A 25,578-nucleotide genomic window follows, 5' to 3' on the forward strand; every position below is an offset into this window, starting at 1 on the left:
AGAACTCACTATTCCAAAGACAGCAGCAAGCCATGAGGGATCTGCCCCCATGATCCAAACACCTCCCACGAGGCCCCAACTCCAGCATTGGGGATTACAATTCAACATGAGATTTGGGTGGGGGCAAATATCCAAACTATATCAACAGGGGACATTTTTTACTTATGAACAGTCCTTAACATGATTTGTGGCAGAGAGTGGCCATGTAAATAAATAAGTGATAGAACGAATGAGTTGAGTGAATATGCCATGAATTAATGAATCTAGAATAATAACTCATTATTAAATTCAGCAGCAACAAATATCTCTACCCTACGACTGGTGTATTGTCACCAACAAGTCCTAAGGTAACGAATTTAAACACGTAGTCAATCTAAAATGGGAGATGTAATAGAAAACATATACAAAGATAAACATATAAACAAAATTAGCCATGGAAATAGCTACTTATCCTGTTTATTACTGATTAAATAACAGTTTATATTAGGTAAAGGAAAAATCAATACCCTTCTAAACTTACCACAATTTTAAACCTAGGGACCATCATGAAACCAAAGCTTATATTAACAAAAATTCCCTCTCTCTTTTTCTGTTTTTATAGGTATTTAAGTTTAATAATATCTACATTTTCACACAGATCTTTATAGATGCAAGAGTTATAATACCAATGAAAGCTTTAAATATGATACAAATGACCCTGTAAAGACATTTCATAAACTCATTCATTTAAAAAAGTAACAAAATGTTTCTAACACAAGGATACATTTTAAAGAGAATAAATGGGTGTTTGAATGAAAATAGCATGGTTGATTTATGTTCTTTTTCCACCAAAAAAATACAACTGGAGGTAAGAGTAAGCAGAGGTTCTCAATGCTGCAAGATGGCTAGCAGTATATAAACCATCCACACCGAGCTATTCATCCCTTCAGTTCAATTTAAGAGAAAAATAAATAGGATTTTAGGCCTCCAACCTTTACAAGGACATACAGTGCTCTGAGAGTTCCACTTGGCTTCTGTCTTTGTCCAAATTATCTTACATTCCAGAATTCTAGAATCAGCCCACACCAGATGGATTTTTCAAGTTTATTTAGGTCTAAACTTGAAGCCCACAGGAAGTATTTTGAGCAGCTCCAGGGTTTAAGATGTGGAAAGGCTCTCTAGGGCTTACAAACAACCACTTTGTGTCAAATTAGCTCAATGTAGTTGGCAAGAGACTGACCGTGCAGCTGCATGGAGTTGCATTGCCAGTCCCTTAGCTACCAGAGCCATTGACCAACTATTCTCTCTCAAAAAGGATTAATCAAAAGCATCAACATTTGTTCTTTAAGGTCATATTTCAAAACTGTTAATGTTATATTTTTGAGACCTCTGAGATTTCATAACAATTTTTGTAACCTGTTTAAACATTCAATCACAATGTCAGGAATTCTTGCTTTCTAAATTCCTCCTGGTACAACTGAGGTCCTTTTCCATGTTGTCCCCTTTGGCCTTTGGGGAGATCAAGCATATTATAGTCAGTGTCTTCTGAGAAGATGTATCCCTCATAGCTGAAGGTAGTCATCCTACTTAATATCTCCAAGGTCTTATTTTATGATCATGTCACCATCTGTGTGATTCTCCTCAGAATCATTTCCAAATTCTTCTTTGTAAACCACGAAGTCTTACACTGGAAGTAGTACTCAACATCACTTCATAATCTCCCTTTAGCAGGGGTAGTTGATGCATAATTTAGCTGTAAAATCTTCAACAACTACTCTGCCTTCAACATATATATCCTCATAGTACCACATTCACAGTCCCTGTAATTTCACAGAGGAGTGTCCAGAAAAATGCCATCTACACTCACCATTTCCTCTCCCTACCTTTCTCCTCAACTCAGGAAAATCTGGTTTTTGCTCAAATAATTAAAATTGTTTTTGCCAAGATGTGAGTTGACAAATCTAATGAACATTTTTTCTTCACATCTCAATAGACTTCTTGGCAGTTTTTGACTCCCTTGCTGTCTTCTGTCTTGGTAGGATCACTTTTCCTCTACCTCTCAGGAAGCACCTTCAAAGTTTTCTTCAAGGCTCCTTCTTTCTCTGCCTTTTAAATGTTGATTATCCCCAAGGTTCCTGTCCAGGAACTAACACTCTCTCCTCTCTCTCTCTCTCTCTCCTGTCTCATCACATCTGCTGTTCCTTACTCTCAAAACTTTAGCTACACCTACATAGCAGTATGTGTTAGAGCAATGTCTTCTGCTTAGATCTTTCTCATAAGTTTCAGTTCCCTTTGTGCAATGCCTGCCAGAAATTGCACCCGCATGAACACAAACTCTTCAAACTTAAGATATTCAAATCGCCATCCCTCATAAGGCTACAATCATTCTACATTTTCTATGTAGTGAATGCCACAGCATTTACCCAGAGTCTCCACCTAGAAACCTAAGAGTCATTCTTGCCTATTCATTCATTCATTCATTTACTAAACAACTCTATCTTTGCATCTCCCCAATCCCTGAACTGTACAATGTACTTGGAATAGAATAGAAAGGAAAGCAACAAAGTCCCTACCCTTATAGAGTTTACAGATTAGTGACAGAACAGAGATTAAATAAATTACAAGCTCACACTCACCAGCCCCCTTCTAAACTAGGCCACAGTTCAGTTCCCTGGGATTCCCAACCAATGGACCCAAGGCTTGGCCCTCCTGAGAAATAATCAAGACGGATATATTTGCAGAGCGAGAATGGAGTTTTAAGCACAGGTTAGTAAGTTCACCGACATGGTGTGATGCCTATCATGGTGTGGAAAAGAGTTGGGATTGGAAGAGAAGAAGGAGAACAAGAATAGGCTATGGGCCAGCGGCCAGATGTCCCTGTGCTTCCACTTTCCTGAAAGGAACTTCAAGGATTCCAAGGATTTAAAATTCAAATATGCTTTCCCAGTCATTATAAAGGTATATTTGCCAAAGTAGAAGGAAACAATAGATTTTACTTAAGCTTTTATGAGTTTGGCTTATAATTTTTAAGTATTTAGAAATACACTATATGAACTTCCATTCATACTTTTGCCCCACAAATATTAGGGGCAGCCCTGAAATGTATTTGGTAATACTGAAAAAGATAAAAGAGAGATAAAGAGAGAGAACCACAAATATACAACATTAAGAATGAGAAGTGGATGACATTACTACATATACAATAGAAATTAAAGAAGGAATACCAAGAAAAGCCTATCATTTGGAAAAAATGGACAATTTTATTTTAAAAAACACAAAAAATACAAAAATTGCCTTATGTAAAAAGAGAAAATTTAAATAGTCCTATAACATTAAAGAAATTGAGCAAAACAGTAAGTAAAAAATTATCATGAGGGAAAAATAACATCACTGAGATCAGATAATTTTACAGGTAAATTCTACCAAAACATTCAAGAAACAGATAATTCAAATTTTATACACACTGTTTGAGAAAATATAAAAGGACAAAAACTTTCATCTCATTTTGATGCCAAAACTGAAGAAGGACAGTGTAAGTAAGGAACATTGAAAGCTAATCTCAGACATGAATACTGATGCAAAATGCTGAATCAAATATTAAACAAGCCAAATCCAGAAATTAATAAAAATAATATGCTATACCAAATTTAGTGTACCCCAGAACTGCTAGAATGATTTTCACTAGAAATTCTATCAATAAAATGAATTACTTTAACAAATTTAAGGAGGAAAAAGGTGTGACCATCTCAATAGAAAGAGAAAAAGCATCAATAAAATTCAAATCTGATTCATAATAAAAACTAATAAAGGAAAGATATTTCCTTAAAGAGATGATGAATACCTTAAAGAAAAAAAGAAGAAAAGGAAACTTCAACAAAAGTTATTTAATGGTGAAACATTAAAAGTATTCCGTTAAAATCAGGAACAAGTAAAGGAAGAAATAAAAGGTTAATTTCTAGAAGTGGAATAACTGAGATACAGGAAATTAGTATTTTAATTTAATAGATAATACAAAAGCACTCTTCCAAAAGGTGTTGATTTTACAACTCTAGTAACCATTTCCCCATACCTTTACTGGCATTGAATATTATTCATCTTTTTAATTACTGCCAATCTGTTAAGAAAACAAATTTTATTTTTGCTTTGTGAAGATTCTGTTTATGTCATTTGTAGAGTCTCACTTAATATTTTAGGTTGTTGCAGCTTACCATTGTTACTGAATATTGAGGGAGAGGAGGATGAGAAAGGATGCCAATAGTCTTAACTGAGCTTAATGGCATCAGTAAAAAATGAAAATGATCTCTGTGAAAACTTGGCCAAAAGGGCATTATAAATCTGTGTACTATAACAATGTTATCTGCACCAGAAGTTGAGTCAGGAAATCAATATGTGTGCCTCATGCCTTATTTCAGCCACCATATCCTTTCAGAGGCTTCATGGCAGGCAAGCAACATAATGAGAGAATTCTGGTGTTCTCAACCATGGCAACTTTCACAGCCACGGGTGAAGGCCTCTCCCCTAAGATCTCAGACTTGGAGATGCCTCTGTCAAGCAACGGCTCTCGGGTGAACATGTATGATACAACTTCTATTATCGCAAGTCTGGAACTGCATTCACCAACATATGCACATCCAATGCTACCAGAATCTATGAAAACTCAGTGACAAAAATATCAGAGAGTCAAATTCCCCCAGGTTTTTGTTTTAACTTCTTTCTTGCAGAAAAGACCACTTTTCTGGACGAATGCTGTTTCACAGAAACCCATTTTTCAGTCTACAAACATAGTTTCTGGATAATAATTTGCAATAAACCTTTCACTCAAATCACCAAGAACAGGAGGTCTGAAATATACTTTGGAGTTGCGTGACTTTTGAAACCCACCTCAGCAGCCCTGAAGCTGTTATTTGTTGCTCTTTTTCAGAGATAACCTCAGTCCTTCCTCACTGAGAATATTAGGGTTAAGATTTAAGAATACAGATAAAGTCTTTGAATTAGATAGCTCTGGATTAAACATCAGTTCCTCCACTTAAAGGCTGTGTGACCTTAGGTGAGTTCCTCTAAGCCTCCATTTCCTCCTCAGTTTTCTGTTTTTGTTTTGTTTTGTTTTGTTTTGTTTTGTTTTGTTGTTTTGAGACGGAGTCTCACTCTATCACCCAGGCTGGAGTGCAGTGGCGCTATCTTGGCTCACTGCAACCTCCACCTCCCGGGTTCAAGCAATTCTCCTGCATCAGCCTCCCAAATAGCTGAGACTACAGGCGCCTGCCACCACGCCCGGCTAATTTTTATTGTATTTTTAGTAAAGACTGGGTTTCCCTATGTTGGCCAGGCTGGTCTTGAACTCCTGACCTCATGATCCGACCCCCTCGGCCTCCCAAAATGCTGGGATTACAGGTGTGAGCCATCGCGCCAGGCCTCCTCCTCTGTTTTATGAAGACAGTATAGCCCTGCATTGAATAATTGTGAAGATCAAATGCGACAATGTAGTTAAATCATACCTTTAATAAGTGCTCAATAAATGATAGCTATCATCACCATTATTTCTCTCAAAGAACGCCCTTTCTAGATTCCCCAGTCCCTCTCGCTTGTCTTCAGTTCTCTCACCTCCTCAAAGAGCTATCCAGCCCAGCCTTGGATTGGCTAAGTCACTCACAAGTCCAGAGCGCAATTCACAGCTGTGTCCATACTGCGCCCTCTAGTGTCACTTTAGGGACTATGTGACTCTGGAAGCGCAGTTACCTCCAGGATTACGCCAGGGGTGTAAGTTTCTCTCACTATGTCAGGTGCGTGCCCTCCACTCCCAACGTCACTCCACAGCTTGATAATGGTGGTGCTCACAGAGCACTGACATTCATTTAGGTCTGGGTGAGGCTCACATTCCATAAGGTGGGATAGAAGGAACCATCAGTCCCTTCTAACAGGGAGCTTTCAAGCTCCCGAAACCAGGAGACTCATTCAACACATTCATCTTCATATGTCCACCTGGGACCATTGGGCACATAGATGTAAATTTTATCTGGAAATAGCCCTGAGTGCCCCCATGCGTGTGTAGAGCCAGGGAAACACACCTACTGGGAGGTCATACTCACCACCCCCCTTCTAAACCAGGCCACAGTTTAGAACCCCTTGGTTATATAATATGGATAACGGATGTCTAATAAATGCTTTTAATGGCTTGAGATTGTATCTGCTCTTGAGCCTGTGTGTTCAAAGGTAGTAAAACCAAAACACTGGTGAAATGGTAGAAGAATAATAATAAATTTGTTGACACAAAATTCCAGCACAGATTTTCAATTGCTCATCTCTGTTCAATATGAAGAGAAATGAGAGCTAACACCTATTCAGCACTTGCTGCATGTTAGGTACTGTTCTAAAAGTTTTACCTATATTAGCTCATTTAATACCCAGAACAACATTACAAGGCATTTATTTTTCCCATGTTTTAGATGAGAAAACTGAGGCACAAAATGGTTAGTAAGTGGCCCAATATTGAACGTTTACCAAATGGCAGATCTGGGTGAGTAACAAATGGCATTAAGAAAAACCACAAAATTACAACTTTAGAAAGTTTATCAGAGGGAAAGAAGGAAGGAACAAAGGAATGAAGAAAGGAATGAAGGAAGAAAAGAAGTAAGGAAGGAAAGAAGGAAGAGAGAAGAAAGAAAGAAATTAAGAAAAATGACATGTGATATATTTTAACACAAAGCAGACTCCCATCAATGTAACCAGATGATGTCAGCAGGATGGTGAAAGGACTCAACATAAAGAAAGGACCGTTGAAGCTGTTGAAACAATCCAATCAGCTACTTCTTGACATTCAGACAGTGGTCCAATCTGAGTGGAAGAACCACTATGAACTCTTGCTTTGGGTAACACTTGCTAAGACCAAGCCATGCCTCCTGACATAAGACTCTAAACCATACTTTCTACTAGAAAATATAAGAAATATAGTAGCTCTCCCTAAGGGGCTATTTCACCATTCATAAAGATGATAACTCGGATAGATATCTATGTTAATCATGCTTTGAGAAGTTAATAAGATGTTACATTTGTTGAAAGGTAATTTAAACAGACTAAGACACCAACCTGAAATGTGCTCAAAAAGGTGATCATGTGCCCTTAAACAGACCTTCATCTACACTGTAAGCCATGTAGGTATCCATTTTATGTGTCTCCTAATCTTCCATTATCAAATTATTTATTCTTAGCATATTATAAGCAATAGTAGCAGAGGATCGTTGGCTTGGTACTAACTGTGGTTTTCAACTCTTGTCCTGAACTGAATCTGCAGCAGCAGAATTTTCCTTGGCTCTTACAGGTTATAGGAAATGGTGCATTCCTGGTTCTCTTTGAAGTAAAGTTCCTACTAATCCTCTTCTCAGATGCAGAGATCCCCAAACAACCTCAAAACCTACTCTAATAGGGCCCTGTGTAATCCAAGGCCACTAGCATTTGCCAGCCCACTCACACCACCTCACCATCTCTTCCCAGCAGGAGGTTTCATAGCACAGATAACCCTGACCTACTTAAAGAACTCTAAGCTCCTATAGTACAAATACATGCATAAACATATACCAGATGCATAGATCAAATTTAAGAATAATAGATTATGGAAATGGAACTGTCAACATGACCTTCACAATCACATTTTTTCATCCTCCCATGTGGTGTCCACCTGTGGTGCATTGTCAGTGGGTTTGGTTGAAGCTCAGTAGGTTCTCACTGTCAAAGTTGGCTTTGTGCCTATGGGACTTTTTTTTTTTTTCGCTTTGTTTTCAGCGATGAGGGTGCCCATAGAACTAAAAATTATCTAAGATAAATGGTTCACCTTTACAATTTGTCTGTGGCCAGGCGCCGTGGCTCACGCCTGTAATCCCAGCACTTTGGGAGGCTGAGGCGAGCAGATCACGAGATCAGGAGATTGAGACCATCCTGGCTAACACAGTGAAACCCCGTCTCTACTAAAAATACAAAAAACTAGCTGGGCGCGGTGGCGGGCACCTGTAGTCCCAGCTACTCGGGAGGCTGAGGAGGGAGAACGGCGTGAACCCGGGAGGCGGAGCTTGCAGTGAGCCGAGATTGCACCACTGCACTCCAGTCTGGGCAACAGAGGGAGACTCTGTCTCAAAAAAAAAAAAAAAAAATTGTCTGTAAAGGAAAACTGTTTTAATATTCTCATTAGAAAGACTTCAGTTGTCCTTGTTCTTTTACCATTAACAACATAATAAAAATTACATCAGGAAACTACAGAAGCCCGTTATTTTATTCTTAAAACTACTCTTCCAAATGAAAATGATTCCTATAAAACATGCACTAAACTTTTCTAAATAAAGACTCAAAAATTTAAAAGCATATAGATAGAACAAAGAAGTAGAGATATTAAACCAAGCAATAAGAACCTCAGTCAAGGCTGGGCACAGTGGCTCACGCCTGTAATCCCAATACTTTGAGAGGCTGAGGCGGACAGATCACCTGAGGTCCAGAGTTCGAGACCAGCCTGGCCAACATGGTGAAACACTGTCTCTACTAAAACTACAAAAATTAGCCAGATGTGGTGGTGCACCCCCATAATCCCAGCTACTCGGGAGGCTGAGGCAGGAGAATCACTTGAACCCAGTAGGCAGAGGTTGCAGTGAGCCGAGATCGCACCACTGCATTCCAGCCTCGGTGACAGAGCAAGATTCTGTCTAAAAAAAAAAAAAAACCTGAGTTAATACCCAAGTTCATCTTGGACAAAAAAATAAATTACCCTGGTAGCAATCAATCATCCTGTGTCTTTACTTACAAGTTTGGGAAGCAATTCTAAGAACTTACATACATGAAGAAGATTCCAAACAGCTTTGTACGTTTGGTGCCTCTCAGAGACAAATTCTTAGCTTGCATTTACTCATTAAAAAAGAAAAACTTCAGGCCAGGTGTGGTGGCTCACGCCTGTAATCCCAGCACTTTGGGAGGCCAAGGTTGGCAGATCACTTGAGCCCAATGCTGGGATGGGCAGCAGGTGCTTGGAGCCAGAAAGCAAGTAATAAAACACATCCAAGTGGAAAAAAAGTGTTCAGTATCACTCAGTGATGCCCAAAAGCACTTCAAAGCAAAGCATCTATGAGGTGATTATGAGTGTCTATGCATGGAACCAAGAAGAATAATGAAACGAGGTTAATGTTGGAAAGCAAAATGACAGTAAATCTGAGAGAGAGTGGAGTTTTGCCCACCCATGGCCATGCTGTTTCCTTTTTCTAAAATGCTCTCCTTTCTCTTTCTCATCTCTCACCTGTTTAACATGAAGACTCATCACGTATGTCAATACTTCTGAGAAATTTCCCAAACTCTCTTGGCTGAGTTGAATATGCACTGCCTTAATATTCTGCTTATTTTTATACCCATTTACCTGCTGTTGTAATTGTCAATATGACTTCTCTAAGTACCTGTAGAAAGCAGGATATCCCTAGTGCATGACACAGTACCTAGCACAAAAACAATGCCTGATGATGGCTGTGGAATGTGCACCAAGAGTGATATTATCAAGAGGAAATCTGGATACAAGTCAAAAGACCTGGCTTTTCATCTATGTTCTGCCACTATATGACTTTGGGCAAGTCATTTCTTTTCTCTGTGCCTGAGTTTTCTCATCTTTAGAATGAGGAATTAATATTATTATTTTTTTGAGACACGGTCTCTCCCTGTCACCCAGGCCGGAGTGCAGTGGCATGATCTCAGCACACTGCAACCTCTGCCTCAGGGTTCAAGTGATTCTCCTGCCTCAGCCTCCCTAGTAGCTGGGATTATAGGCACCTGCCACCACGCCTGGCTAACTTTTGTATTTTTAGTAGAGACAGGGTTTCACCGTGTTGGCCAGGCTGGTCTCGAACTCCTGACCTCAAGTGATCTGCCTGCCTCGGCCTCCCAAAGTGCTGGGATTACAGGTGTGAGCCACCTCACCCTGCCAAAATTATCTTTAAAGTTATTTAAAACTGTAACATTCTATGATTCTATAGTGAAGTTTTCTTCTCTACTTTTCATCTTGAATTCAAAAGTATTTCTTATCCCGAGTTGATCCATTGTAACACCCTTTCTTAACATCCATTACACCCGGATTCATGACCAGTAAAGGAGCCAATGTTTGCTGTTCTATTTTTAGACACTTTTTATCATAACTATACAAAACTGTGAAGGTAGTATTAATTTCATGATCTCCACAGACACCTGTAAGCAAGAAAATATAGGTGAGTTTCATATTCTCATTTACCATTCTTGGTTAAAAAATTATGTCATATCACAAACTTCTCATATGCAAATATGCAAGCACAAAGAGACCATTGTCACTGTATTCAGAAGAAATCTACCATGGAGTTTAGTTATGAAAACCCACATGCTTAAAACGATTCTTATCTCTAGTGAGCAATGCTTTGCAATCCTCATTCTAATTCTTTTTCTTGTTCTTTGTCTTTCCTCAGGCCATCTTCCAAGACTCTCAGTGCAGAAGTACCCTTTCTTCAACTCACTGCTGATATGTCCTTTCCAAAATACAGATAGAAACACAAATATCGTATTCAAATACTTTTCCCTTTATAGCTTTCAAATTTATAACCTTAGAACAAGAAAGGACAATATAGTTTTTGGAGTCACAATTGTTCTGGTGAGTCAGTGAAGTCACCATCACTTTTCAGTTGCATACATTTAAAAAAAAAAAATATGGCTTGCTGAGAATGGTTTGGGCGGGGGGAGGGATAGCATTAGGAGATATACATAATGCTAAATGACGAGGTAATGGGTGCAGCACACCAACATGGCACATGTATACACATGTAACAAACCTGCACGTTGTGCACATGTACCCTAAAACTTAAAGTATGAGAATAATAAAATAAAATAAAATAATAAAATAAAAAATATGGCTAAGTAATTGTTTACATTTTTCTGTAACCCCTAAACCGTGTAATCCTGAGCAAGAAACTTCACCTCCCTGAGTCAAATGTGAAATTGGAGAATTTGAATCAATAATACTTGAGGAATCTTTCCTTTTTAAAAATTCTATACTTTTTTTTAACTTTTATTTTAGCTTCAGGGCTACATGTGCAGGTTTGTTATATAGGTAAATTGTGCGTCATGGGGGTTTGGTGTACAGATTATTTCATCACCCAGGTAATAAGCCCAGTACCCAATAGGTCGTTTTCCAGTCCTCACCCTCCTCACACCCTCTGCCCTCAAGTAGGCCCAGGTATCTGTTGTTCTCTTCTTTATGTCCATGTGTACTCAATGTTTAGCTTCCACTTATAAGTGAGAACATGTGGTGTCTGGTTTTCTGTTCCTGTGTTAGTTCGCTTAGGATGATGACTTCCAGTTCCATCCATGTTGCTGTGAAGGATATGTCTTTTCATGGCTGTGTAGTATTCCATGGTGTATATGTACCACATAAAAGTCTATAAATATATTACCATCTCTTTGCGTGCAAAGAGATAATTTGGAAAAAAAACTGATAATAAAAATGATCATTATAAAATTAGGACTGCTTGCCATAAAAAGGAACAAGATCATGTCCTTTGCAGGAAAATGGATGGAGCTGGAAGCCATTATCTTCAGCAAACTGAAACATGAACAGAAAACCAAACACCGCATGTTCTCACTTCTAAGTAGGAGCTGAACAATGAGAACACATGGACACAGGGAGGGGAACAACACACACTGGGGCCTGTCAGGTGGCAGAGGAGAGAGAGTATCAGGATAAATAGCTAATATTATATGTGGGGCTTAATACATAGGTGATGGGGTTGACAGGTGCAGCAGACCACCATGGCACACATTTACTTTTGTAACAAACCAGCACCTCCTGCACGTTTCCCAGAACTTAAAGTAAAACAAAATTAAATTTAAAAAAATAAAAATAAAATAAAATAAAATTAGGACTGCTCAAATCAATCCATTCATGTAATATTTATCATAACAATCATGTCTATTCTCCACATAAGGCCACATGAACACAGACCTTTACAAAGATTCTCAGAGTATCCCAAAGTTTATGGAGAATAAGACACCATTATTTTTTTTAGAAGTTCTAAGTCCTGAAGTTACCAAGACAGTCTGTCAAATCAGTCTTTTTCCTGACAAATATAAAAATCTCACCTGGGCTAATTACTCAAATTCCTCCTTAAATAAAAGTAAAGAATCACTTACTATTATCCCAGTTTACAATCTTTTAAAATTAACCCCATGATTTCATAAAAGTTTTGGTTTTATTTTATTCTCATCATCACATTGTACTTTTGAAATAAGTAGTGCTTTGGCACTGATTTTTGAGATGAGACTGTAACAGCTGAAAAAAATTTAAAACTTGTGAAAAATGATCCAGCAATATAGAGGCAGACCCAGACTACCCTAGAAAGTTAGTAAAGCAAAAGGAGAAAAGGTTATTTTTTTATCTCAATACCATTTAGAAAAAAAATCCTTCTCATAATTGAATTTGATTGCTTTTATTCTTGCCTTCTCCTAAACGTTATATCCCACATCTTTTTACACTAAACTTGGACTCTACTCAATGAACTAGCATTCTACAATTAGCCTGGGAACCTGAGATGTTTATGATTAAAACTCAGAAAAATCAGCACAAAAGGCACATACCTCAATGTAATAAAAGCCATCTATGACAAACCTACTGCCAATATAATACTGAATGGAGAAAAGTTGAAAGCATTCCCTCTGAGAACTGGAACAAGACAAGGACGCCCACTCTCACCACTCCTCTTCAACATAGTACTGGAAGTCCTGCCAGAGCAATCAGACAAGAGAAAGAAATACAGGGCATCCAAATTGGTAAAGAGGAACTCAAACTGTCGCTGTTTGCTGATGGTATGATTGTTTACCTAGAAAACCCTAAAGACTCTTCCAGAAATCTCCTAAAACTGATAAAAGAATTCAGCAAAGTTTCCAGATACAAAATCAATGTACACAAAACAGTAGCTCTTCTATACATCAACAGCAACTAAGCTGATAATAAAATCAAGAACTCAAGCCCTTTTACAATAGTTGCAAAAAAAAAATACTTAGAAATATACCTAACCAAGGAGGTGAAAGACCTCTACAAGGAAAACTACAAGACACTGCTGAAAGAAATTATAGACCACACAAAAGATGGAAACACATCCCATGCTCATGGATGGGTAGAATCATTATTGTGAAAATGACCATACTGACAAAAGCAATCTACAAATCTACAAATTAAATGCAATTCCCATCAAAATACCACCATCGTTCTTCAAAGAACTAGAAAAAACAATTCTAAAATTCATATAGAACCAAAAAGAGCCCACACAGCCAAAGCAAGACTAAGCAAAAACAATAAATCTGGAGGTGTAACATTACCTGATTTCAAACTATAGTATAAGGCCATAGCCACCAAAATAGCATGGTACTGGTATAAAAATAGGCACACAGACCAATGGAACAGAATAGAGAACCCAGAAATAAAGCCAAATACTTAGAGCCAACTGATCTTTGACAAAGCAAACAAAAACATAAGGTGGGGAAAGCACACCCTTTTCAACAAATGGTGCTAGGATAATTGGCTAGCCATATGTAGAAGGATGAAATTGGATCCTCATCTCTCACCTTATACAAAAATCAACTCAAGATGGATTAAGGACTTAAATCTAAGATCTGAAACTATAAAAATTCTAGAAGATAATATTGGAAAAACTCTTCTAGACATTGGCTTAGGCAAGGATTTCATGACCAAGAACCCAAAAGCAAATGCAATAAAAACAAAGATAAATAGCTGGGACTTAATTAAACTAAAGAGTTTTTGCATGGCAAAAGAAACTATCAGCAGAGTAAACAGACAACCCACAGAGCAGGAGAAAATCTTCACAATCTGTACATCTGACAAAGAACTAATATCCAGAATCTATAAATAACTCAAACAAATCAGCAAGAAAAAAAACAAAACAAAAGAACAACAATCCCATTAAAAAAAAGGTATAAAAAACAAACACACAAGCAAACAAAAAAAGCTTAGGAATATACCTAACAAAGGAGGTGAAAGACCTCAAGGAAAACTACAAAACACTGCTGAAAGAAATCACAGACATGGGCTGGGCGCGGTGGCTCACGCTTGTAGTCCCAGCACTTTGGGAGGCCGAGGCGGGCAGATCACAAGGTCAGGAGATGGAGACCACGGTGAAACCCCGTCTCTACTAAAAATACAAAAAAAAAAAAATTAGCCGGGCGTGGTGGCAGGCGCCTGTAGTCCCAGCTACTCAGAGAGGTTGAGGCAGGAGAATGGCGTGAACCCGGGAGGCGGAGCTTGCAGTGAGCCGAGATTGCGCCACTGCACTCCAGCCTGGGCGACAGAGCAAGACTCCATCTCAAAAAAAAAAAAAAAAAAAAAAAAACAAATCATAGACATGAACAGACAATTCTCAAAAGAAGATATACAAATGGCCAACAAGCATATGAAAAAATGTTCATCACTAGTAATCAGGGAAATGCAAACCAAAACCACAATGTGATACCACCTTACTCCTGCAAGAATGGCCAAAATCAATAAATAGTAGATGTTGGCATGGATGCAGTGATCAGGAAACACTTCTACACTGCTGGTGGGAATGTAAACTAGTATAACCATTATGGAAAACAGTGTGGCGATTCCTTAAAAAACTAAAAGTAGAACTACCATTTGATCCAGCAATCCCACTACTGGGTATCTATCCAGAAGAAAAGAAGTCATTATACAAAAAAAAAAAAAAAAACAATTTTACATGCATATTTACAGCAGCACAATTCACAATTGCAAAAACATGGAACCAACCCAAACGCCCATCAATCAACGAGTGGATAAAGAAACTGTGGTGTGTGTGTGTCTGTGTGTGTATATATGGAATACTACTTAGCCATAAGAAGGAATGAATTAATGGCACTTGCAGCAACCTAGATGAGACTGAACACTATTATTCTAAGTGAAGTAACTCAGGAATGGAAAAACAAACATTGTCTGTTCTCACTCATAAGTGGAAGCTAAGCTATGAAGATGCAAAGACATAAGAATAACACAGTGGACTTTGGGGACTCAGGGGGAAAGGGTGGGAAGAGGGTGAGGGATAAAAGACTACAGATAGAGTGCAGTGTATACTGTTCGGGTGATGGGTGCACCAAAAATCTCACAAATCACCACTAAGGAATTTACTCATGTAACCAAACACCACCTGTCCACCAATAACCTATGGAAATTAAAACAATGTTTTAAAGCATACTTTCTCAGTTTGACAGTGTGGCATAAAGATAAAATGTTCATTTAGGACTTGATGTATTTTTGACTAAAAGTAATAACATAATTTAAATTTTTAAAGAAAATATATTTTTAAGTGCTCAATTTTTCCCATTTTTTTAAAATTGAGATAAAATTTACATACAGTGAAATGCACATATCTTGAATATGCAATTCAATGAGTCTAGAGAAATATATATACCCAAATAAGACCACCCAAATCAGGATATTAATTATTCCCCTCTTTCCCAAAAGTGTTCTTGTGCCCCCCATCCAGTCAATCTGTATTCCACATAGGTAAAAACTGTCCTGATTCTGATCACCATAGAATAGATTTACCAGGCTGGGCTGGGAATTTCCTATAAATGGAATCTAAATATATACATAAATCTATGATGTTGTATGCACTAGTAGTTTTTTATATTGCTGAGTAACATACTATTGTATGACTATGCCATAACTTGTATATTATGAATAAAGCTGCTATAGCATCTTTATTGACAAATTTTGGGGACAAATATTCATTTCTCTTGCATAAATATTTATTAGTGGAATTGCTGTGTCTTAGGCAGATATATGTTTACCTTTACAAGAAGTTGCCAAATAATTGTACAAAGTGATTGTACCCTCTTATATATCCTCCAGGGTTAGAGTTCCAATTACTTCACATCCTTGCAAACATTTGGTGTTGTTTTAAATTGTGTCTATTCTACAGGAAATAAAATGTCATATCATTTTGATATCTCACTGTGGTTTTATTTACATTTTCCTATTGACTTGATCTTGAGCAATATTTGAACATTCATACATCTGTTAAAAAGTTACTGTTCGAGTCTTTTGGACATTTTTAATTGAATTTTCTCTTTATTATTATTTTATAAACATCAATTCCAAATCCATTGTAAAATATATTTATTGACAATCAGTCTGTCACTTTACCTCATTTTCTTATGATGTTTTTTGATGAACAGAAATTTTTAATATTGTTATACTTATTATATTTTCTCTTTCGGTTACTGCTTTGTAGAACTCTAAAAATCTTGTGTGGGCACTAATACTGAAGATATTCTCCAGTGTGTTTCTCTATGAAGTTTATAATTTTAACTTTTATAGTTCTGTCTATGATCCATATTGAATAAATGCTTATGCCTGATATAAGGTAAAGTTCTGTTTTATTTTTCCCCGTATGTTTTTAGTGCTGCTTTAATTTTTAAAAACATATTCTCCAATTGTTTACAACAATTATAAACAATTGTTATTGATATTTTTAATATCTGGCAATCCTGATAAGTTTACTTTTCAGTTCTAGTAGTGATTTTGTAGGTGTCTTAGAATTTCTGTGTAAAAACTTGCTGCCTGTAAGTAGACAGTTTTATTTCTTCCTTTCTTATTTGTTTGTCATCTTCTTGCATTTTTGCAAGCTAGGACTTCTAAAACAATGTTAAATAGAAGTGCACACAGCAAACTTCTTAGTCTTTTCTAAATCTTTGGGGAGAAGCTTTCAAAATGTAAGTATGATGTTAAGTAAGATATTTCCTAAAGGCTTGTCACAAATTGAGCAAGTTCCCTCCTATTCTAAGTTCATGAGAAATTTTATCATAATAGGGTGTTGAATTTCAATTTTTTCAATATCTCAATTCCTAAAATAGGTATAGGGCTACTTAGCTTTTCTATTTCTCTTTCTCAACTCAGTTTGGTATTTATTATTTTTCAAGGAATTTGTCCATTTCACCTTAGTTCTTGAATTGGCAAGCATAAATTATTTCAAATATCCTTTTACTGTTCTTTCACTATCTACAAAATCTGCATTTATATATGCTTTAATTCTGATACTGTATTCGTTCTTTCTTAATCAGTCTTGCTGGGGGTTTGTATTAGTTTCTCATTGCTGTTATAACCAAATGCCACAATCATGGTGTTTAAAACAACAGAAATTTATTCTCTAAGTTCTAGAAGCCATAAGTCCAAAAAGAGTCTTAAGGTCTAAAATCCAAAGTCAGTATGGCTGGCTTCTTCTGGAGGCTTCAACGGAGAATCTATTCCTTGCCTCTTCCAGTTTCTGGCGGGTGCTGACATTCCTTGCTTCTGGCCACATATAGCAATCTCTGCTTTCCTTATCACACTTCCTTCTCCTCTTCTGTCATCAAATATCCCTCCGCCTCTCACTTTTAAGAACAACTGTGGTTACATTCGGGACCCACTCAGATTATCTAGGATAATCTCCATATCGAAAGACCCTTAATTTAATCATACCTGTCAAGTCCCTTTTGCTATTCTGTTATATATATATATATATATATATATTTTTTTTTTTTTTTTTTTTTTTTTTTGAGAAGGAGTCTTGCTCTGTCACCCAGGCTGGAGTGCAGTGGAGTGATCTTAACTCACTGCAAGCTCTGCCTCCCAGGTTCATGCCATTCTCCTGCCTCAGCCTCCCAAGTAGCTGGGACTACAGGCGCCCACCACCACGCCTGGCTAATTTTTTGTATGTTCAGTAGAGACGGGGTTTCACCATGTTAGCCAGGATGGTCTCGATCTCCTCATCTCGTGATCCACCCGCCTCGGCCTCCCAAAGTGCTGGGATTACAGGTGTGAGCCACTGCGCCTGGCCTCTGTTCTATATTTTATTGATTGCTAATGTTATCTTTTTATTTCCTTCCTTTTAATTACTTTGGCTTTGATTTGCTCTTCTTCTTTCAGCTTAAAGTAAAGCAGGGCTCATTGATTGTAAACATTTTTTTCTTTGCTAATATTAAAGTTATCAATTTGCCTCCATACAATATTTATCTCTATCCCCAAACATTTTGATGTGCATTCATTAGTTAACCACATTCTCTAATTTAGCTTGTGACTTCTTCAACCCATGAGTTATATAGAAGTGTTTTTCTTTAATTTTCAACTATTCATGGATTTTTCTGATTATATTGTTGTTATTGATTCCAGTTTAATTCCATTGTGATCAGAGAACTATCAAAGATTGAGAGGGGCTTGAGAATTTACTTCACTAAGCTAATAAGTTAACCTGACACAAATTTACTGATGCTGGCAGAAGACACAAGACTCCTAGATCAGAAATGAAGGACAATTACTCACAACAATAATAGTAGCAAGAGTATTAGCATTTGTGCTTGTTCCCTAAAACCTAATTCCCCAATAGTGATGTAAAGAAGACCAGGTGATATGCTTGCACATGCAGTCGGTTGTGATACAGAAGAAAAACTTCAAATTTAGGGATTTTGAATCTTACATAATCAACTGGAAGTCTATCTGGCCTTTGCACCAGAAGTCACTAGGACTCCATTCACTTATTTTTCAGTAATTTTTCCCTGTGTTCTTCATAATGGATAAGTTCTATTAATCTGTATGCAAGTTCAGTGACTCTTCTGCTGTCTTCAATCTACTGTTAAGCCTAGCCATTGAATATTTCTTTTCAGTTATTGCACTTCTTTATTTTAGAATTTATATTTGCTTCTTTTTTGTAGGTTTCATTCCTCTCCTGAGAATCCCCATTTGCTTTCTCATTGTGAACATGCTTTTCTTTAAGTCTTTGAACATATAAAGCTATTTTAAAGTCCTCATCTACTTATTTCAACATTTATGTCAAGTCCATCTATTTCTGTAATCTGCCTTTTCCCATGACTACAGGTTGTATATTCCTGTTTGTTCACATGTATAAACATTTTTATTGCATATGATAGTGAGAATAATACATTTAAGAGACACTTGATTCTGTTATATATTCTGAAGAGTGTTGATTTTTGTTCTAGCATGCAGTTTAATTACTGGTTGATCAACTTGATTTTGAAGAGGCTTTTTAAAATAGAACTTCCATAGATGTGGGGAGTTTGTTAGTGCATGTCTTTTTAAATTTAGCCTTCTTACTAGGGAAAATTCTCTAGTCTTAGAACTTTGTCTTTACTTCTAAAGTGTGGCCCTTTTGGGGTTTCAGTAGAAAGCCCAAGGTACTAAGGCACATATCAAGCCCTTCCAAATAAGCAGGACTCTAAACTACCTTCTCTTTGGTGCGAGTCTGTTCAAATGTCTCTTCAGCTCCTTCAGCCTTTCCACTGTTGTTTTCTACTGGAATCCTTGAAGCCTCTCTGTGCATATCAAGATCAAGTATCAGCCAAGGATTTGAGAGACTTTATTCATAGAATTTAGTGCTCCCTCCTTCATAAGATTTCCCCTTTAAATTTCTAATCACTCTTGCAGTCCCAAACCCTATACCCTTATACATCAAGTCTATAAGATGGAGCTTTCTCCTCGAGTACTAGTTGTCCCAGACAATACTCCATAGATTGGGTTATCCACTCAGCAAAAAAAAACATTATAAAAATGTAAATCTCACCCAGCAAACTGCCTGTCTTTCAAGGGATAAATTCCTTTCAGTTTCTGCTTGCTTTGGGTAACTCTCCAGTGTCTTCAAATAATAATGGTTTGTTTCCTTTCGTATATTTTGCAGAGTCTATGATTGTTATCTCTAGAAGAGTTAGTCTGACACGAACTACTCTGCCATCACAGGGACAGGAACTTAACTCCACTGTTACTTAGAACACCAAAAAAGTAATTATAAATGAATTTGCATTACAAAAAGTGGAAATAAAGGATGATCCAAGGAAAAGGAAATTTCCTATCTGCCATCTACAAAATGGGTGAAACAACCCAATATAACCTACTTTGCAGGAGACAGGATTAACAGTATAACTAAAACTATATTATTTATTTCATTATAAATCAATGTGGAAACAAAAACAGTGGGAAGGTAAAATTGTTAACACTGGGACTAGCTAAATCTCACTTGGAATTCTGCATCCTTATTTAAGTCAGGTTTTCTACCTTGACTCTGTGAATCTTTCCTTAATAGTTATAAACAAAACTGGAATTATACTGTGTGTGTGCACAGGCATGTGTGTGTGTGTGTATTCTCATGCAAAATTGTGAAAAGAACACAGCATCCATCTTTGTGGTGGAAGGGAATCTAACCACCTTCATTTTAGCTTACAATTACATGTAAAAATAAGCATGATTTTTAATCTATTTCCAAACATGTGGGGGCAGAAAACTAAAATATATTTTGAGAAATAACAATGCAGCTATTGAAGCTAACAGTACAGTCAGAAAAAAAAAATACCTTAGGTAAATTGAGACATTTCCAAAGCTAAGAGTACTTCATGTTGAAGAGGAGCCTACAATCTAAAGTTTTTGTTTCCATGAAGAACATACATGAGCCTGTAGTAAAATGTGCAAATATTCTAAACTCTTTGGAACCTGCCCTCATCACAATGACTACCTCCCAAAAAAACCCATGATGCCCTAATACCCAAGACCTGAGGCAGCAATCTCTGTCACAGTGACAATTCCCTAGAGCAATGCTTTTCAAAATATAACATGTATAAGAATCATTACCAAAAGATCTTCTTAAAATGCAGTTTTATTTGTGAATGAGGCTATAGATTTTGTATTTCTAACAAGCTCCCAGGTAGTACTGCTAATCCACACTCTACACTTAGAGGAGCAAAAGTGTAGAATTCGGATGGATAATTACTTATGATAAGTTCAAACTAACATCATGCCTTATTTTCCAGGAATGTCACCTATCTGAATAGAGTAGATATTGGCTAGGACTAGGTTGAGGAAAGTCAGATAACTTGTAAGCAAAATTTGAGGAGGCACTCACTCTGAGGTATTGACCCTGCACTTGTGTGACCCTGAGAGTGAGTACTTCCTTATATTTTGCACCCTGGGCACCTCTCTGGCCTGACCTTAATCTTGACCCTGGTGACAGTTAAGACAAGAATAATAATGAATCTGGGAATTAATACTTCAAGAATAAAGAAACACACGGAATAGGAGAAAGAAATGTGACATAACTTTCATCCACTCTAAATTATATTGGTTATAACTCTTCCTTGACCCCTGCAGTGCCTGAGACCATGTGAAAGGAAGGAGTCAACCTACTCACCCAGAATGCTAAGAAGAACATCACAGTAGTGGAATATTGCAGAAGATACCAAAAATTTCCAATTTTTATTAGTGGCACAGAATTTACACTTCAGCCATTAAATATTTCATACAAACTGAAGGAATTTTTCACTGTGCTTTTGAATGACAATATGCTAGTTTTATAAGTGACTAAAATCAAACAAATTCAAGAAAAAGCAATAATTAAGAACTTTGTTTAATTTACTTGAGGGTTATGAATTTTGCTATTTAAAAAATGTATCTATAAGAGTATAATAATACGGAAAAGGGACATAATGCAAAATTAAGTTTTAAAATGTATGATACAGGCTGTGGCTCACTCCTATAATCCCAGCACTTTGGGAGTCCAAGACGGTGGATCACTGCAGGTTAGGAGTTCAAGACCAGCCTAGCCAACATGGTGAAATTCCGGCTCCACTAAAAAAAAATACACAAAATTAGCCAGGTGTGGTGGAGTATGCTTGTAATCCCAGCCACTCGGGAGGCTGAGGCAGGAGAATCACTTGAACCTGAGAGGCAAAGGTTGCAGTGAGCCAAGATCGTGCCACTCCACTCCAGCTTGAGTGACAGAATGAGACTCCATCTCAGAAAAAATAAGTAAATAATAAAATGAAATATTTCGAAATATTACAACTATTTGAAATATTACAACTACTTTTTGAAAAATTATACATAGAAAAAATTTGAAATATTACAACTACTTTTTGAAAAATTATACATAGAAAAAAATCACCAAAATAACATTTAAATTTTGGCCAATGGTTTCCTTTAGGTTTAAAAAAAAAAAAAAAAAAACTATGGTTGATTCTTTTTTTCCCCTCCATCCCCTTTTCTAATAAGCATGTGTGATTTTTTTTAGCTGAAATATTTATGTGTTATCAAGATGAATCACATCCAAGTTTTACTCATAAAGAAACTTAATCAGCAGAGAGTTTAACAATGCACTTGTCAATTATCATAAATTTTTTGAAAGCCAGTTCTTACGTTAAATTTATAGAGTTGAGCATCAACTAAAACAATCATTACCCTTGACAAAATTCTAATCGATGATGAAAATTGTTATGCAAAGTTAAAGAGAAACCTTGTCACCTTTAGTGTTCATAAAATCCAGGGAAAAAAAACATAAGGCATATTCAGGTTACTGTCCTAGACTTCAAAAAAGTGGATATTTTCTTTTTTTTTTTTAATTTTAAAACATACATGATTCTACAACCTGGTACCCTGAGAAACAAAGGTGGCTCAAGAGGGTTAGGAGTGGTCAAAATGGCCCTGGTGCCTGAAGGCAGTAAGTTCAAGCTATAATGGGGCTGAACAGTCTGTGGGAAACAAGACCTAACTCAATCTTAGAGGATGACAAAGTAAAATTTTCAAAAAGCTAAACCAGGATTCTCATATAATTATGTGAGTTGGTGTCAAAGTCTTATTTAGCTCATTAATGAGGGAACCAGTAAGAGATAAAGCTGGCTCAAAGGTCATTTGAAGAATTGGGAATTCCTGGACACCTCTAAAAGATGAATTTAGAATATGACTGTTAGTTAGATACAAAACTGATTAATGTCCCAGAAAGCAATAAAATTATAATCTTTGGGTTATCATTTATACTACAGTTACCATGTAACTTCTTGATGTCTAAACTTTAATCAACTAGTAAAGAACAAAATTAACACAAGTGCAATCTTCTAAAGAAGTAAATAATCCATGAATGATACAGACAAATAATGCCATTGATATCACCTCTGTTTTGCCTTATTTCTATGTGTTGAAAAATTTTTCTTAGAAGGGGTAAGAAAGGTTTTCCCAATAAGATGATGTTTAAACTAAGATTAGAAGACAAGCAAGCAGTCTAAAAGGGCAGGCAAGAGCATTCCTGGGTGAGGGACGTGCATGTTCACCAAAGGAAAGGAAATGGATGTATAACTAGGAACAATTATAAGGACCCAGAAACTTGTAAAATAGCATTAAGGGCCAGATGCAGTGGCTCACACCTGTAATCCCAACACTGTGGGAAGCCAAGGTGGGAGAATCACTTGAAGCCAGGAGTTTGAGACCAGCCTGGGCAACAAAGCGATACCCCATCTCTATTTTAACAAACAAACAAAAAATTTAACTAGCCAAGCACCATGCTGGGTGCCTGCAGTCCCAGCTACTACAGAGGCTGAGCTGAGAGGGTCCTTGGAGCCCAAGAGTTCGAGAGTGCAGTGAGCTAGGATTGCGCCACTACACTCCAGCCTGGGTGGCAGAGCAAGCCCCTGTCGGTTAAAAAAAAAAAAAAGAAAAAAAAAAGTGTAAAGAAGGCTAATTAAAGTCTGATTTTCTTGCCAGCAGTCTTGCTCCTTCCAGTTCATTCTTCAGACTCCAGCCAGTGTGATCTTTCTAAAGAGCTCATTGAAAATCTGATCCTTTCAGCCATCAGCCTACAATACTCCACTGTCTCCCCTTTGCCTACTGAAGAGCCATACTCCTTAGATTGGCTCTCCATTCAGACGCTTCCTAACCTACCTTGCTAACTTCCTGTGATGCAGCCTTGCTAAGTCATTTACAGTTTCCTGCCACTGTCCTGCACTCCTTTCTACTCCTTGACTGACTTTCTCACTGTCTGCCTAAATCAGTAATTCACAGCCCTGGCTGCACATCAAAATGACTTGAAAACTATGAAAAATTACGGCTGCCCAGCTCCCAGCTGCAGATCAATTAAATCAGAATTTCTGAAGATGGATTTCTAGCTTCAATTTAATAAAGCTGCACAGGTTATTTTAACGTGCAGCCAAAGTTAAAACGTAATGATATCAAAGGAAAAGTAGAAAAGACACTGGCTTATTCCAATTCCTTCTTCTCAAAGCTCTCCTTAAACATCATACTCTCCATGAAGCTCTCCCCGAATTCCTACTCCCACTTCTGCATATTAGTCATCTCATTCTCAGTCCTCCTGAAGCACTTGGAACATATCTCCTCTGTATTACATCAGATTTTCACCGTGGAACTAATAGTTTAATGATAAGTGATAAAATTCCTCAAACACAATCCTTAAACAAACAGTTTAATCAAATGAGTACATCAGAATTCTGAAACCAAAACAGAGCACTTTAAAACCACCAATACTGTCTTTTTAGCTTTTTGACAAAAAAAAACCACATTGAAAGAAAAGTTTCTATGTCATATGTGCACAGCTTGCTGAATTTTTAGAAACTAAACACAACCCTGTAAAGTAGCCCTCAAACCTCACCAGTATCACAAAAATCTCTACCACTCCTGCACTTTCTTCCCCATGACTGTTCATCCTAACATACTGTGAGCCTGACTTCTAACATGGTAGATTGATTTTACCTTTTTCCTACTACTTTATAAAAGGAACCATCCAGTATGTAGTCTTCTGTAGGTTTCTTCATTCAGCATTATGAGACTCACTTACATTGTTGCATGTATTGTAGACCATTCACGGTTATCGTTATATAGTAACCCATTATTTGAAGACAATACAATTTACTTATCCATTCTACTGTTGATGAACACTGCTTATTTTCCAATTTTTTGGCTATTATCAAAGGACTGCAGTGATATTCTAGCACATATCTTTTGATCATATGAATGAATTTTTGCTGGGTATATACCTAACAGGAGAATTACCTAGTTATAGGATATGCATATGCTCCCCTTTAGTAGATACTGCTAAACCAGTTTGTAACAAATTTTTCCTTTGATCTGTCCTGTATAAGAGGGCCAGTTCCCTCACCAATACTTGATAGTTTCCATCATTTTTATGTAGCCATTTTGGTGGTATCCCACTGTGGTTTTAGTTTACAGAATTGTTTAAGTTTAATACGATTGAGCACCTTTTCATATGTTTATTATACACTTGATTGTCTCTTTTGTGAAGTTTTTGCCCACTCTCCTATTGGGTTGTTGTTGATTTTTCTTACTAATTGTGAAATTTGCTAACATATTATGGAGATAAGTCCTTTGTTAGATATGTGTACTGCAAGTACATTTTCTACTCTATAATTCAGTCTTTTGAGAAACAGAAGGTCCTGCTTTTATTTACTCTATTGTATCACTATTTTCTTGCATGTGAGGGTATCTGATTCCTATTTTAACAAGTTTGCCTACTCCAAAGTCAGAAAGATGTTCATCTATGTTTATTCTAAATGTTTTGTAATTTTGTCTTTCACATTTAGATCTACGGTCCATCTGGAATTGACTTTTGTGTACATGATATGTTTTTTGCCATGTGGCTATCTGATAAATGCAGCACTATTTACTAAACAGTTAATCCTTTCCCCTCTATACTTCTATCATAAGCCATTTGACCATATATGTGTAGGTCTGTCTCTGGACTTCCCATCTTGTTCTAATGGTCAGTTTGTCTA

The 25,578-nt window shown here is 37.0% G+C and overlaps 1 long non-coding RNA gene across 1 annotated transcript in view; it reads right to left on the reverse strand.

The window, feature by feature from the left end:
* Window positions 1–25,578, reverse strand: part of LOC105740004 — a 270,477-nt gene that overhangs the window by 157,523 nt on the left and 87,376 nt on the right. The gene's annotated exons all lie outside the window — the stretch shown is intronic.

Source organism: Nomascus leucogenys, chromosome 7b, assembly GCF_006542625.1.
Source record: "Nomascus leucogenys isolate Asia chromosome 7b, Asia_NLE_v1, whole genome shotgun sequence".
NCBI classification, from domain to species: Eukaryota; Metazoa; Chordata; class Mammalia; order Primates; family Hylobatidae; genus Nomascus; species Nomascus leucogenys.